The following is a 17,246-nucleotide window of genomic DNA, read 5'->3' as shown; positions in this document are numbered from 1 at the left end:
AGTCTGCATCGGCTCTTGTAGAGAGCACCCCACTTCAGCCCTCACCACCCCATCCCAGTAACCCAGTAACCCAACAAACCTTTTGGACACTAAGGGGCAATTTATCATGCACAGCCCACTTAACCTGCATATCTTTGAACTGTGGGAGGAAACCGGAGCGCCCGGAGGAAACTCACGCAGGCATTGGGAGAACGTGCAAACTCCACACTGACAGTGACCCCAGGCCGGAATTGAACCTGGATCCCTGGTGCTGTGAGGCAGCAATGCTAACCACTGTGCCACTGGGCTGCAGATTGATTGAACTTATTAAGTGAAACTTATTAATTGAATTTAAATTCCATCAGCTGCCAAAATGGGATTTGAACCCATGTCTCCAGAACATTAATCTCTGTCTAGTGACATTGCCACTAATAATAAGAATAATAATCTTTATTTGTGTCACAAGTAAGCTTACATTAACACTGCAATGAAGTTACTGTGAAAAGCCGCTAGTCGCCACACTCCGGTGCCTGTTCGGGTGCGCAGAGGGAGAAATCAGAATGTCCAATTCACGTAACAAGCACGCCTTTCGGGCTTGTGGGAGGAAACCGGAGCACCCGGAGGAAACACACTCAGACAAGGGAAAAACGTGCAGACTCCACACAGATAGTGACCCAAGGTCGGAATCGAACCTGGGTCCCTGGCGCTGTGAGGCAGAAGTGCTAACCACAGTGCCGCCCCGCCGCCCCTGGGTGGGGAAGTCTCCACTGTTTCCCCCACTCAGCCGGCCTTGGGTTAAAATAGAAGCTCAGGCCTAGATGGTATCTTTAGGCCCAATTTGAACTCTGTACAAGCGGGCGGGTCTTGAATGGGTTAAAATCAGATTCGGTAATGTGTCGCTACATTTTTCAAAAGGTCGAGTAGAACAAGTGTCCTTGCTGTCCGCAATTTAAAATTACAGTCACTTCGATTGAGCTATAAAGCCAGTGAGTTCACCAGGCAGATGGGTTAAAATCAGGACCAACAATTCATGCAAAGTCTGCAAGGTGTACTTTGGAGGCAAAGGCTGAGTGACTGCTCTGTGTAAAGTTGAATCAAACTAGCATAAATCTGTTGCATTTTCATTCAAACCTGGATTTTAGTAAAGGATAAAACATGTGGGGAAACCATCCCCTTGGCACATGATGCACATTGTAATTAAAATTGTTTGTGGTACGATTGTCACCTCTACAGGTCATAGAATTATAGATCATAGAATTTACAGTGCAGAAGGAGGCCATTCGGCCCATCGAGTCTGCACCGGCTCATGGAAAGAGCACCCCACCCAAGGTCAACACCTCCACCCTATCCCCATAACCCAGTAACCCCACCCAACACCAAGGGCAATTTTGGACACTAAGGGCAATTTAGCATGGCCAATCCACCTAACCCGCACATCTTTGGACTGTGGGAGGAAACCGGAGCACCCGGAGGAAACCCACGCACACACGGGGAGGAAGTGCAGACTCCGCACAGACAGTGACCCAAGCCGGAATCGAACCTGGGACCCTGGAGCTGTGAAACGATTGTGCTATCCACAATCCTACCGTGCTGCCCCACTAGTCCTGTGACTAGTTGTTGTCCTGTGACGGGTTGTCACAGTCCTTCCCTCAGGATTCTAAACCTGGTGAGGTTCAGAATCACGTGCAAAAGCGAATCAAAATTTGCTTCTTTTCAAAATAAACAAGTAAGATAAAAGCTTCTGCACGTGAATGTGTGCCCTGGTTTCTGCATTTATTCAGCGTCCAGAAGCTGCTTATTACCATGTTAATCAGTGAGGTGCACAAACAGTGGTCTCCTCAGGAGTACACATCACCAACCAGCCAGACCAAGTGGACACGTTCTGGCAGAGATATTTCAATCAGTGCCTTTGCCTGTTTACATTGCTGTAAATTGCATTACACTGTTGCTGAGCAAAATTTAATCTGTCCTGTGGAGATTGGAATTCCTTCTCAGACACCAAGGAAGATCAGGTAATTTTACACCACAATAACTCTATATGCACTGAAGTGGTGAATCTGACCACTCTGGAGGCCACTCCATTGCAATCTCTGAGTGCCTTTCTCCAATTTATGAAATTCAGTCTAGTCACCGTTCCTCTGAACCTTCTTGCGTTCCTCTTAAGGTGAAATGAATTCTTGTATAATTTTTCCTGCTCCCTATATCCTCAATATGCTCACATTTAATAATAATAATAGCTTATTGTCACAAGTAGGCTTCAATGAAGTTACTGTGAAAAGCCCTTAGTCGCCACATTCCGGCGCCTGTTCGGGAAGGCCGGTATGGGAATTGAACCTGGCCTTGTTCTGCAGTACAATCCAGCTGTTTAGCCCACTGTGCTAAACCAGCCCCTAGTGTAGTACTGCAGTGTACCAGTATCTAGTGCTGTACTAAGTGCAGCACTACAGTGTATCATTGTCCTTCTTGTTTGTTTTCTTTTTAAGTTAATAAATATTCTTTATGAATTGATCAGAAAACAACTAGACTATTCCACCCTGGCTTGCATATCTTTTCTCACAGTATACCACATTGAAAACATACACCACTACGAACCAGTCACCATTCTGGATTTTGAGGAACCCTCACATTTAACATCAACGGGGCCCTTAACATATGTGACCAATCACTAAAAGACATTATTTTCCGAAAGCAGGAATATTTTCCAGCTGGACCGGCCTCGATCTCTGGAATTCCTCCCTAAACCACCATGCTTCCAACCCCCCCCCCCCCCCCCCCCACCCCCCCCCCCCAGCCTCGTTCAAGACACTCTTTAAATCCTACCAGTCTGGCCAAACTTTGTATCGCAATTGACCGAATGTCTCCGTAGGTGTCAGGTTTTGTCTGGTAACACTGCAGTGAAGCGCTTTAGGACACTTCATTGAAGGCACCAGATACAATGGGCAATTGTTCATTGTTTGCTTCCCTCGGAGATTTGCCTGTGGTTATTAAGCTCTGTCAGAAGACCTAACCATTAATGAGATGCATTCACGTTAATGTAAAATGACCATGATCTGTCATATGTTGTTGACTGGGTAGGCCAATCCGTATTACATGCTTTTATAGTCACACAGTGGCATTGAGTTTGAACTCTGGTCGAACCTGTCAATCGCATTCACTTCCACACATACAGCACCTTTTGCCAACCAGGATCCACTGGATGGAGCAACATAGGACAGAATCTTCCAGTCTTCAAAGACACTCGAGCATCGGGATAATCATGGGTCTGACCCCGGTGATGCCTGTGCCCTCCCATTTGTGCAACCTTCCCACCAATGAACAGGCTACCTTCTCGTCCGCTGTCTGATTAAAGGATGGCAGATCGATTCCTGAGGCAGGATGCCCAATGGGTGGACAGCCAGCGGTCTCTCCGTGCACAATATGGTGTGCAAGGTTTGGTGAATGTTGTGGATTTTCCTTGTTCTTCATAAAGGACAAGGCAAGTGTTTTGTCAAATGTTTCAAGACATGAGGGGCGCTCTGCTCCTTCTGCACAGGTGAGGAACCACCTCATTGTGCGCTGTGATTCTGTGATCCGCCAAAATAGTTGCTGAAGCACTTTCAGAAAAATGTGAATTGAGTGTGAAATGCAGAAGAAGCACAAGCCATGGTCAGAAGGTTTTTTTTTTCTCATTCCATGCTGAGTGTGTAGATAGGACAAGAGTTGAAAAGACATTAAAGCAGCAATTGGGGTAGAGACATTCTAACATTTAAGATGATAATAATTGCTGATGTTCTGGGTCTGAGGTAGGAGAGACAGCTTATACTCACAATACCCTTTGCAATATTAGTTTGTACAGAATGCCACTCAGATTTTGACTTTTGATTCTTAAACCACAGGATCAGATTGTTTGTGTTATATTTAATTGTGGAACTATTCATGAAATAATAAGTTTTGGAAATATCTGGAAAAAAAACTTCACATCATTCAGAAGTCCTGGCGTGATATTACCAAGCCTTTACTGGCATGAGAGCACACAATGATTCTCTTTTTCTAATTCATTCACGAGGGCATCACTAACTGCCCTTGAGAACAGTAAGAAGTCTTACACCAGGTTAAAGTCCAACATGTTTGTTTCAAACACTAGCTTTCAGAGCACTGCTCCTTCCTCAGTGCTCCGAAAGCTAGTGTTTGAAACAAACCTTTTGGACTTTAACCTGGTGTTGTAAGACTTCTTACTCTGCTCACCCCAGTCCAACGCCGGCATCACCACATCATGCCTTTGAGAAGGTGGTGGTGAGCAGCCTTCTTGAACTGCTGTACTCCATGTGGTGTAGGTACACTCATAGTGTTGTTAGGCAGGGAGTTCCAGGGTTTTGACCCAGCAACAATTAAGGAACAGGGATATATTTACAATTCAGCATGGTGTGTAACTTTGAGGGGAACTTGCAGGTGGTGATATTCCCGTACCCCTTGTATCTACTTGTTCTTCTAGGGGGTAGACGATGTGAATTCGGGAGATGTTGCTGGGGAATCCCTACATCCTTTCAAGCTACCGAGGAACAGAAACCAACAATAATTCACCCAAATATCCAGGGATTTTCACATTTTCCACACTCTTTGATAAATGTTGTGTGTTAGTTCCCTGATTCTATTATCTGAAAACAATTCTGATAGTCCTCCCTTAGTCTTCATTATTGAAGAGCCTGATGCATATCAACCGAAACACAACATTCCTCAGCAAACACAGCAAGAGGATGCCTTTTCCAGAGCGAGATACAAGTACTATTCTGGGAATAATAAATCAACACAATCTCAGCTGGAAGAAGTACAGTCCCAATGGGATCATTTTCTTGCTGTTTTATGGACAATTTGAGTTCTGGGATGGATTATAATTTTGATATGGCTTTCAGACATTGATAACAGTCTTCCACTTTCTGCCTATTACAGTCAGATATGGCGCTATACTGTTGGACTGGTCTGGTAGCTCCTATTTATTAACATTATTTTTGCTGCTGTTTTGTTGGCGGTTTAGAAACCTAGATAAAGGGTTGTGCAACCACCAAAGCGGCCAAAGATTGGACAGAAAATGAGGTTAAAAGAGTTTTGAATTTTGCGTACTTGGGACACCCCACGCAATTCCTGTGGGAGGAGTGGTTGGAAATACCCTGGGGCAGCACGGTAGCAGAGTGATTCGCACAGTTGTTTCAGAGCGCCAGAATCCCAGGTTCGATTCTCAGCTTGGGTCACTGTCTGTGTGGAGTTTGTACATTCTCCCTGTGTGTGCGTGGGTTTCCTCCGGGTGCTCTGGTTTCCTCCCACAGTCCAAAGATGTGCGGTTAGGTGGATTGGCCATGATAAATTGCCCTTAGTGTCCAAAAAGGTTAGTTGTGGTTCCTAGGTTACGGGGGGATAGGCTGGAGGCATGGGCTTAAGTAGGGTCCTCTTTCCAAGGGCCAGTGCACTCGATGAGCCGAATAGCCTCCTTGTGCACTGTAAATTCTATGATCAGTTAGGGGGAGGGTGGGAAGCTGTCTTGTGCAGAGCACGGCCTGGATGTTTAAAATAATCATGCTCATGTTGGAAGTGGTTTTATTCCTTCTTACTCTTTCAGAGTAACTATTGTTTCTTTGAAGCCCACTTGTGACAGCAAGCGATTATTATTATTACTATTGCTGCAAAACCAACAGAACCGTCAGACGTTGGAGATTAAAATTGTTTTGTCAGATGGCTCCCAGCTCAGCGCAGTTGTCCAGGGGAAGTTAGCCCTGCTGGACAATTGCCGAGTAAACCCTTACCTGGGAACTCCCAAGAGGGATTCTCCAGCACACCTTTGGGGGACCCAGGAAGTTACGAGCAATATGCTGGCGTTTCTTAAGTGGGGATTAAACCTCCTGTCTCCGGGTCAGAGTTCTATCACTGAGCCATGGCTAACCAGAGAGTGTAAATCAAGGAGTGGTTGCTCAGGAAAGTTGCAAAATTTCAAAAGCTTGTAGATTGCGGGATGTTTTGATTTCCACAGTTTTATGCAACTATCTCATCCTCCAACATGGAGGAGTTTTTTTTATTCTAACATCACGTTCAATGTTTGACTTTGAAATCTCTAATTTCCTTACCAATTGAAATGTAGCTCCCACGTTTTTGCAATTGTAGCGGCTTGTCTCTTGTGCATTAGTCACAGCTGTCTTTGCCTTGTTTGGTGGATTTTTTCATCTCGTCAATTAGCTTTATTTTGTCTAATTTTTTTAGATTGAGATCTGTGTTGCTTGATGAACCTTCTGCCTCTGCCTTTGTTATAGTTTCATCAGATATCCATATGCTGTTCCAATTCACCAAGGCTTTCTTCTCCAGTATTCATTGCAAATTGATAAACTCAATGCTGCCTGCATAGAATCATAGAATTCGCAGTGCAGAAGGAGGCCATTCGGCCCGTCAAGCCCACACCAGCCCTTGGAAAGCGCACCCTATTTAAGCCCACACCTTCACCCTATCCCGTAACCCGGTAACCCCCACTTGACCTTTTTGGACACTAAGGGGAAATTTAGCATGGCCAATAGACCTAACCCGCACATCTTTGGACTGTGGGAGGAAACTGGAGCACCCGGAGGAAACCCACGCAGACACGGGGAGAACGTGCAGACTCCGCACAGACAGTGACCCAAGCCTGGAATCGAACCTGGGACCCTGGAGCTGTGAAGCAACAGTGCTAACCACTGTACTGCCGCGCTGCCCTGAGGACATTTTTGACCTCGAAATCTAAACATTCACTTTAGTGAAAGTGGAACGGAGCAATTGAAGTAAACTTGATGGGTTCACTGATTCCTTCCCGCTAATTTTGTTCCCATCTATTATGTTGGAAGAAATTAAAAATATATACTTACGACTTTGCATATGTACTCAGCACTTAATATCTGCATTTTAATAACTTTGCTCACACCTGAAGTGGATATCAATGACAGAGGCATTGTCATCTCTATTTTTTAGATCGTCTGGTAAGAAATTATTCACTATTCAAACAATCTTAAATACTGAATTCAATGATATGTGAAACTGTGATAATGAGAACATCAGAAAAAGCCAAAGAAACTGAAAGGTAATTTAGTCATTTTTGAGCGTTGACATCCTCCCAATATTTGGTTATATTTTCATTGTCAATCTGGAAGACGTTTTTCCTGATGACCGAATACACATCGCTGGATTCTCCGTCGGCGGGAGCTTGGCCGGAAGCAGACGCACGCTCATGGATTTCCCAACGGTGGTGCCCACAATGTGAAATCCCATTGGCCGGCTGGCGTGACGAAGGATCCCGCTGCCGATGGGGCCCGCCGCAGCAGAAAACAGGTGTAGCGGGATAGAGAAGGGCGGGATTCTCCCCTATCCCGGGGGGGCGGGCGGTCCCGGCTCCGAGGAGTGGCGTGAACCACTCCGGCGTCGGGCCACCCGGAAGGTGCGGAATCCTCGGAACCTTCAGGGGCTAGGCCAGCGGCGGCGGGGTTGGCGCTGCGCCAATCGGCATGGAAGGGGCTTGGCGCCACGCCAACCGGTGCCGAAGGGCCTCCGCCGGCCGGCGCGAGTTGACGCATGTGCGGGAGGTTCGTCTCCGCACCGGCCATGTCGGAGGTCCACAGCAGCCGGTGCGGAGGTAAAGAGTGTCCCCATGGCACAGGCCCGCCCGCGGATCGGTGGGCCCCGATCACGGGCCAGGCCACCGTGGGGGCACCCCCCAGGGTCAGATCCCCCGCGCCCCTCCGAGGACCCTGGAGGCCACCCGCAGAGCCAGGTCCCGCCAGTAAGTACCATGTCTAATTTACGCCGGTGGCACTGGCCTAAAACGGGCGGCCGCTCGGCCCATCGCAGGCCGGAGAATTGCCGGGGAGGCCGCGCGGCGCGATTCCCGCCTCCGCTAAAACCCTGGCGCCGGAGAATTCGGTAGCCGGCGGGTATGGGATTCATGCCGCCCCCGCCCCCCCCGGCGATTCTCCTGTCGGTGGGGGGGTCAGAGAACCCTGCCCCAGATTTATATAAAGTAAGATTATACAGAAGCAAAAATACATGGAGCGAATTTAGCATCTTTCCTCTGTTTGAAATGTATGATTCTCACATGAATTGATGTAGAACTGAAGAACTTGTGACAGTACGAATAGCATCCCTGCCTCTGGTTTCAATTCCCACTCAGGACTTGATGGCCACAAAGGTGTGATAATAATGTGGCAAAACAGGTTGATTATCAACAGGTAAATCCTTCCACTACTTCTATGGCAGGCGGTAAGGGTGGGGGAATCTCCTGGTTAGCCATGCGTGATGCAGATGGGTGCCTGTCAAGCTATAACCTCCGGAGACAGGCTGTCAACCTGTTACAGGCAAAATTAGCCTCGCAAACAGACGGAAGAACATACTTTTTCAGCCTCGTATGTCACTGAACACGGGAAGCTTCTAACTCTTAGTCTAAGATGTGTAATGGCAGCTGTGTCGGTAGCATTTACTGAGTTTGTGTTGATGATTCCGACTTTACATAAATGAAAATTGTGCAGTGCATTTTCTGTGTGATTAAAATTTGGGCATGCCATGTGAGATTAAACTCCATGAGGTAGAAGAGCAATACCACAACCAATGAAAAGTAAAGTTTCAGACGTCTCATTGGATTTGTCATCATGGAGTCTCAGCTCATTGATGGTGCGATGCACATAGAGTCATGACAAATGAACAGATCGACATTTCCATTCACAGGTATATAATGACAACACAAAAGACCCAGGAATACTCACCATAGAAAATGTTGTTTTGGAGTTTGATGATACGGAGCCTGAAACCGGTGTACCGTGTAAAATTTGATTTCTGCAGCAAATTAGAAGCTCCTTAAATTTCCCCAGATGATTGAACTCCAGTGGACAAGCCCTGTTTCTAACAATTTGTCTGATATAATTAAACCGTTAGAAGGACACATGGTGCCTGAATGGGAACCCATGTGCAGAATTAATAAACAGCACTTGGGGGCAGATTACTTTCCCAAAGTTTAATTAATAATTGCGCAAATTTGTGGTTTATTTTTGAACATGCCTTTGCAGATTTTAAAGTTTGAGAAACGTGACAACAGCCTCATATTGTTAAGTAAAAACACAGCTGATGCCTTCATTTGATTATAACTGTATAATTGTAATGAGATTATCTATTATTGCAATTTGAAGATGAACTGAAAAGAATGATATTCGTTACCTTTTGGTAATTTATTGTATAACCTGGAGCTGAACAACTTCATCGTATGAGAATGAATAAACTGTCACAATTAGATAAACAAATAAATTAATGACTTTGCCATGCAGAAACCCGGGACCAAGGCTCATCGCTTTTCCTTTATTTAATTTGTGCTGCAGACAATTTTCCATTTTGATTAGCAAGGCAGTTTCCTATTAAGTACAAGTTCATGATGGGCTAAGGCGCCGAAATTATCTGCTGACATCAGGTCTTCCTGTAATGATCCACTAATTGGGTTGGCAGAGACTTCCATTACAGGCTGCCGCATCACAGGTGGTCACAGACAAATCAAATCCTCTGCTTTCTAAATGTCGGGGGAAAGATTATGTGCTACTTAAAGACTGCTCCAAGTTGTCAAAAAGATTTATCAGTGGGTGGTCACAGAGATGAAGCTGCGGCAAATCGGTGTTGAGCTACTTCCCTCCTCGTTCCCCGTCTTTCTGACGTCGACTGGGAGGTGAATGTGAGGGAGGGAAAGGAACCCTGGTTGGAGAGCCAGAGTCCACAGAGAGGAGTTCAACCAAAGGTGAAAGGTACAGAAGAAGGGAGACAGCAATTTAACGGCTTGACCCTCAGATTGTAATAGGATGGGATAATTGACAGAGTTTAAGGCTACCCCAATTTTGAGGACTTTGGAAAGAATGAATTGGGGGAGGGGTAATGCAAGTAGGAAAAGGGTTGGACGTTGCACCAGAGAAAGTGAAGAGATTTGCCAGGATGTTGCCAGGTCTGAGGAAAACGAGCCTTGAGGAAAGGCTGGATAGGTTGAGGTTCTGTTTGAAACAAAGGAGGTTGTGGAGAAATTTAATTGAGGTGAGCAGCTGACTTCAATTAAATTTCTCCGCAACTGGCCATAGATGGGGTGGATAGAAAGTACTTATTTACCTCAGCAGTTTGGTCAACAACCTGGGGCACAGATTTAACGTAATTGGTGGAAGGATTAGAAGGGTGGTGAGGAGGAATATTTTCAAAGGATCATTGAGATGTGGGACTTGTTGCCTGAAAGAGTGGTCAATGCTGGTGTCTAAGCCAACCATCTTCAGCTGCTCCATCAGTAGCCTTCCTTCTATCATAAGATCGGAAGTAGGGATTTTCGCTGAATATTGCATAATGTTCAGCACCGGTCATGACTCCTAAGATAATGAAGCAGTCCATGTCCAAATGCAGCAAGACCTGGACATTATCCAGGCTTGAGCTGACAAATGGAAAGTAACATTTGTACCAAACAATGGCCATCTTCAACCAGATAGAATCTAATCATTGCCCCTTGACATTAAATGGCATTACCATCACTGAACCTACAAATAATGTGGCTACAAGAACAGGTCAGAGGCTAGGAATCCTGCAGTGAGTAACTCACCTCCTGGCCCCCCAAAGCCTGTCCATCTACAAGACACAAATCAGGAGTGTGATGGAATACTCTCCCTTTCCCTGAATGAGTGCAGCTCCAACAACACTTTAGAAGCTCAACGCCATCCAGGACAAAACAGTTCACTTGATTGGCACACCGTCCACTAACATTCACTCCCTCCACCACCAACGCACCGTAGCAGCAATGAGTGCCATTTACAAGATGCATTGCAGGAATTCACCAAGAAGCATTTATGCTAACCACCACGCTACCGTGGGGCAGCACGGTAGCATGGTGGTTAGCATAAATGCTTCACAGCTCCAGGGTCCCAGGTTCGGTTCCCGGCTGGGTCACTGTCTGTGCGGAGTCTGCACGTCCTCCCCGTGTGTGCATGGGTTTCCTCCGGGTGCTCCGGTTTCCTCCCACAGTCCAAAGATGTGCGGGTTAGGCGGATTGGCCATGCTAAATTGCCCGTAGTGTCCTAAAAAGTAAGGTTAAGGGGGGGGGGGTGTTGTTGGGTTACGGGTATAGGGTAGATACGTGGGTTTGAGTAGGGTGATCATTGCTCGGCACAACATCGAGGGCCGAAGGGCCTGTTCTGTGCTGTACTGTTCTATGTTCTATGTTCTATGTTCCTGAGCTAGCATCTTCCACACATATGGCTGCAACTATCGAGAAGAACAAGGAAACCAGATACATGGGAACACCACCACATGCAAGTTCCCCCCAAGCCATCCTGACTTGGAAATATATCGCTGTTCCTTCACTGTCACTAGGCAAAAATATTAGACTCCCTCCTAACAGCACTGTGGGTGTATCTACACCACAGGTACTGCAGCAGTTTAAGAAGGCAGCTTATTGCCACTTTCTCATGGGCAATAAGGGATGGGCAATAAGTGCTCACCCAACCAACAACACTCACATCCCATGAACGAATATATAGAAACGTACAGAACAAGAAACCCAGATCCTCAGGGAGAAAGATCTGAATGGGTTCCTTACCTTCTCTCTCTCTCTCTCTCTCTCAATTCAACATGCAAACTTTTGAGCTCTTTTTGTTGATTGTAACTATCCTGATGCTGCAGAGATTTATTGCAAAGAATGACAAAGAATTCAACTGAGATCTGCTGTCTCTGGAAGAACAAATTAGTTGCCTGTGTTATGGGCCAGGGTTTAGAGAACCCAAAGTGTATCATGGATTTTACCTGACCCACAACTTTTAATAGATTGTGGTATGGGGAGCACGCGGCCCACTCTACAGGAGTGGTACAGCAGAAATTGAAAAGTATTTTTTAAAGCAAAACAATGTTAATTCTATGAACTCAAGTTAACCTTTTTAAAACATACAGTGAACATCTCAGCAACCATCAATTCAAATACAACCCCCAAAGAATACGACACTAAGTAATGCTTAATAACTTCCCAAACAACATCTAAAAGGCAAAAGAAACACCTTTTAACAGAAGCACATTAGGTTTACATTCACTACTGAAAACATTTATAATTCTGAATTCACCAAATGATCAAGAGATAGTCTTTTCGTGGCAGAGAGAACAGCAGTACACCTGCTCTGTCTGGCTTCAGCTCCAACACTGAAAACGAAACTAAAACACACCCTGCAGCAAACAGCCTAAAACAAAAGTAAAAACCTGACAGACAACTAGCTCCACCCATACTTTGACATCACTGATAAACACCCATTTCTTAAAGGTACATTTCTTAAATACCCATTTCTTAAAGGTACTCTCACGTGACACCCGCCTACATCTTTAAACCACCACAACACCGGACACAGCTCAGGACGACTGAAGAAAAATTAAAGGACCACCAGATTTAGCCTGAAACCAGCCAAGTCATCAATCTTCAGTTATTGTAGATGCCTTTAATTTTACTTCACTTTAACTTGCTCAATAAATCCTTGCCTACTTTGTAATCTATTTGTGTGCGAGTGATCTTTGAGAGTGCGTGTGTGTGTGTGTGTGTGCATGTGTGTGCGTGTCCGAGCATGTCTTATGATTTTACTTAGAGCAGGTTTATGTACAATAAAAAAAGTCCTCTTTTTTTTCTCAATCCTCAAGAAAATCTACCTAATTGGGCCTGCTAGGGTCACAGCACATAAACAGTTAAACAGTCACTGAATTTAGAAGTATATCCTTTTCAAAACAAAAACCTGCCGCGGTCAAGCGACAGGAGGAGAAAGAGGGAACTGCTCAGCCAACTACTACAGCATTCACAGTTAGCACTGGTGCCTCCAGCCGGGAGATGTAGCAGAGTAACCAAGGTGACTGGTACAGTGATTTGCAGGTGCTGGAACTCCACAAATCTAACAGTGCCCCCTGTAAGATCATTGTTGAAATCTGAAAGTGAGCTAAACCCAGCCCTCCACTCAGAAAGCAGAGTTGAACATCAATACACTTGACCACCCGATGACGCCTTGAGCATTTTGTGAGGGGAGAGGCTCAAAACTCCCTGAATGCTAAATTACGTAAACATTTGTTTGCATTCTGCAGAGTAAAGCATGTTTCCTTGCCCAATGATACCAGTTTAGTCGAACAAAACTGTTTTATTTGCGACCGCAAATTAGATTTAGCCAGCTGACAGCTAAGTGGACACGGATCTTTGATGTTCTATCTGTCGATCAGAGTGTTTGCTACACTTTAAAAAAGCTTTCGCATCAAACGCTGCAGAGAGTAATTTCCAGCCTCTGGTTATGGTGAGGGTTTTGTTTGTTTAATCAAATTGGGAAGGTTTATTCGGAATATCTTGAATCATAGGAACAGGATTAGGCTGTTCAACACTTCAGCCCCGATCCGTTATTTAATTTGATTATGACTGACCTCTGCCTCAACCTCATTTATACACCTCTGCCCCATATCTCCTTTCTTTTTATGTGTCTTCACGCATACACGTTTTCCCCTTTGAGAATGAGTGAAGAAGTGGTGGAAGGAATCTCAAGCTAATTATCAGCCCGTTGAATCGCGTTATGAACACTCTTTCCATGGCCACCAAGTCCTGGTGTTGGATTTAACCTGGAGCTTCTGGTCCAGAGGTAAGGACGCTGGCGGCACGGAAGCACAGTGGTTAGCACCGTTGCTGTGTCTGTGTCTCCCCGTGTCTGTGTGGGTTTCCTCCCGGTGCTCCGGTTTCCTCACATAAGTCCTGAAAGACGAGGCTTGTTAGGTGAATTGGCCATTCTGAATTCTCCCTCAGTGCCACACGATCGCCCATATCTCCCTGAGCTAACAGATCTCTACCTTTAAAGCGCCAATTTTCCCAGCCTTCACAACCTTTTGGTAAGAATTCTGTATTTCTGCTCACCAATTGTAAAGCTGCCCTTGATGGACTCAAAAAAAATAACTGCTTGGACTTCATGCTGTGTTGAGTTACCTGATGACAATCAAGACTGCAAGGAGGTACACGTCTTGCTAGCTTGCATAAGCGTGGCTAGGGTGCCGGGGAGTTAGCCAGGGATGCTGGTGACACTACCAGGAAAACCAGGGTTTCAGGTGGCCTTATCTCAGGTGAACACCCCAGCCGCTGTCTCTCCCCACCCCCCCCCCCCCCCCCCCTCACAAAACCAAACTCTGCCCCCAGAGCCAAACAACTGGACAACTCTCTTGTGTCTCGGCCCAGGTGCAAAAAGAAGGTTATTTCTTTCAGATATGGCGGAGGACAGTCAATACCATTAACCTATATTAGCAGGTCAGTCGTTGACTGAGGAAGGGAAGGTGAAATGTGAAGAAAATCAATTGTGGTGGGAGGGGGCCTTTTTAATAGTCAAAGCCCGCTTAACGGGGCCTCCTGTTAAATTGCAACACATCAATATTTATGGTGGTAGAATAATTATTTCACTACTTTGTCAGTCAAGTCAAGAATAGTAGCAATTAGGCCTCATTTTTATTTTAATATTGATGTAATTCTAAGCACCAATTTATGGATTAAAGTGCTTGTAGAAAACATTTCAAATTAAAGTAATTTAGACTATTAAAAGTAAAAGATGTACAACCGTGTCTGACAGCTGAGTTTCCTCCTTCTATGAGGTTGCAGAGAACACATAACATGTTGTATTTTGAAACAATGAGCTTTGGCACCTGATGTGTGAACATTGTTTATCGTCTCACCTCCAGGCTCCCGCTACCTTTTGTCACTGTTCTTTCAGCTATCTACTTCATTATTAGTACTGTGCCCAGTTATCCTCTAAATACTTAACCTCTTCCCCCTCCTTCTCGTCACAACATCCCGATCTTTCAGGCGGGATATTGAACCATCTGCTGTTTTTTTTCAGGTAGGTGGAACATTTTGCAAGATTCCCGTTATATGTCTTTGTTGCCGCAGTTTTATTAGCTCAGAAATTAATTACGCTCAGTTAGAAAAAGAAGCTCTTAGCATCATTTTCAGTGGAGGAAGGTTCCACCATTTAAGGGCGTCATTTTACCCTTTCATCGGATTCGCGACACTTGACTACAGTCTTCGGGCCTTGTACAATCTTTGGTGGTGAGTAGATTGCCAAGGTGGTCAATGATATCGTCGACGTACACTTACGAATTCCAATATCGCAAGTCAGAACAGCATGAAAATGCAGATGCTATATCACATTTGCTGTTACAAGTCAAACATGAACCAGAAGAACATGTCTTCTTTTTTTTTAAAGTTAGATCCAATGCCTTTTTTTCCAATTAAGAGGCTATTTAACGTGGCCAATACACCTAACCTGCACATCTTTTTGGGTTGAGGGGGTAAGACCCACACAGACATGGGGGGATATACAATCTCCACACGGACAGTGACCCGGGGTCGGGATTGAACCCCGGTCCTCAGAGCCCTGAGGCACCAGTGCTAACCACTGCACCACCATGCCGCATTGAGAACACTTCATCAATATTTTGTATTTATCGCTCATGGCTAGTGTGCCTATGACTCCATCTCAGGTTCAAAGATATACAAGAACTGATCCAGTGATGGGGAAGTTGATGGACTGGGTCCAAAAGGGAACGCCGTCAGACATTCATAGGACCTCAAGCCCCACATTACACAAAGACTTGAGTTGACAATACAGGATGGAGTTCCATTGGGAATCTGTATGATTATTCCTCCGTGCTTACATAGTAGAGTCCGTGGCTAACTGCATGAGAGACATCCTGGTGTGGTGAGGATGAAGGAATTGGCACACAGTTATCTTTGGTGGCCAGGATTAGATGCTCAAATTGAAGAGAAAGTTGGACAATGCCAAATTGAGCAAAACTAAGGAACATTCTGTGGTAGTCACCACTGTTGTATATATCACATACATGAGATGTAATACGGTAAAGCTCCTGTACTACAGGTACCGAGTTAGATCCCTGCCTGCTGGCTCCACCCAGTAGGCGGAGTATAAATGTGTGTGCTCACCGAGCTGCAGCCATTTTGGCAGCAGCTGCAGGAGGCTACACATCTCTCTTAATAAAGCCTCGATTACACTCTACTCTCGTCTCATCGTAATTGATAGTGCATCAATTTATTAAGCAGAGATTTACAACGATGGACCTCCGCATCAAGCCAGATTACCTGCAGCTGCACACTCAAAAGATAACGCCACGTCGGCCTTCACCCACTGGCTAGCTTGCTTTGAAGCCTACATCGGATCTGCGACAGAACAACCCACAGAGGCACAGAAACTCCAGATCCTGTATACACGGCTGAGCTCCGATATCTTTCCTCTCATCCGGGACGCGCCCACCAATGCTGACGCCATGGGGCTTCTGAAAGAGAACTACACCCAGCAGACCAACAAACTCTACGCCAGGCCTCTCCTGTCCATGTGGCATCAACTCCCCGGTGAGTCTCTGGAAGATTTCTGGCTTGACGTACACGCTCTGGTGAGGGACTACGATTGCCAGGCTGTTTCGGCCGTTGAACATTCCGAACTCCTAATCAGGGACGCTTTCGTTATGGGCATAGGGTCGGCGTACATCCGCCATCGCCTCTTAGAAGGGGCTACCCTCGACCTCGCGGCGACCAAGAAACTCGCGATCTCACTAACGATCGCCTCCAGTAATGGACAAGCGTACGCCCCCGACCGCACGCCGCCTCCCCTCCTGGACATCATGGACCCCACCAGCGAACACCCCATTGTGGACCCCACCAGCGACCAACCCCAGGCCTCCGCCGCGCGGCAGCCAGCCAGCCCCGGGGGACACAAGTGCTACTTCGGCGGACAGAAAAAGCACCCCCGGCAGCGCTGATCGGTGCCAAGCGCACTCTGCAAAGCCTGCGGGAAGAAAGGACATTTTGCTGCAGTGTGCCAGGCCCAGTCGATCGGCGCTGTATCAGGCCCATTGTTCCTGCACCCCCCATGTGCGACCCGTGGGTGCCACCATTTTCACCCCCGCAACCCACATGCGGCCCATGGACGTCACTATCTTCCTCACCTCACAACACGTGCGACCCGTGTGCGCCACCATCTTGAACGCCGACCACCACGTGAGCGCCGTGGGCGCCTCCATCTTCCCCGGTTCAGGACCCCTGCTCGTCGGGCACCCCATCAGGCCGCTCATCGCCTGCAACTGCCGCCGACCAGCCAGGGGCCTTCAATACCAGCTATAGCTCGCCTGCATCGCGATCGACCAGTCCCGGCCACACAACCCCGCAACCGCGTCGACGACGGTAAAGGTCGATTTGCAGAAGACAGCATGCCTTCTTGATTCTGGGA

The sequence above is a fragment of the Scyliorhinus canicula genome, chromosome 11 (assembly GCF_902713615.1).
Source record: "Scyliorhinus canicula chromosome 11, sScyCan1.1, whole genome shotgun sequence".
NCBI lineage: Eukaryota > Metazoa > Chordata > Chondrichthyes > Carcharhiniformes > Scyliorhinidae > Scyliorhinus > Scyliorhinus canicula.
The sequence above is the reverse complement of the archived record's forward strand: the minus strand, read 5'-3'. Positions refer to the sequence as shown.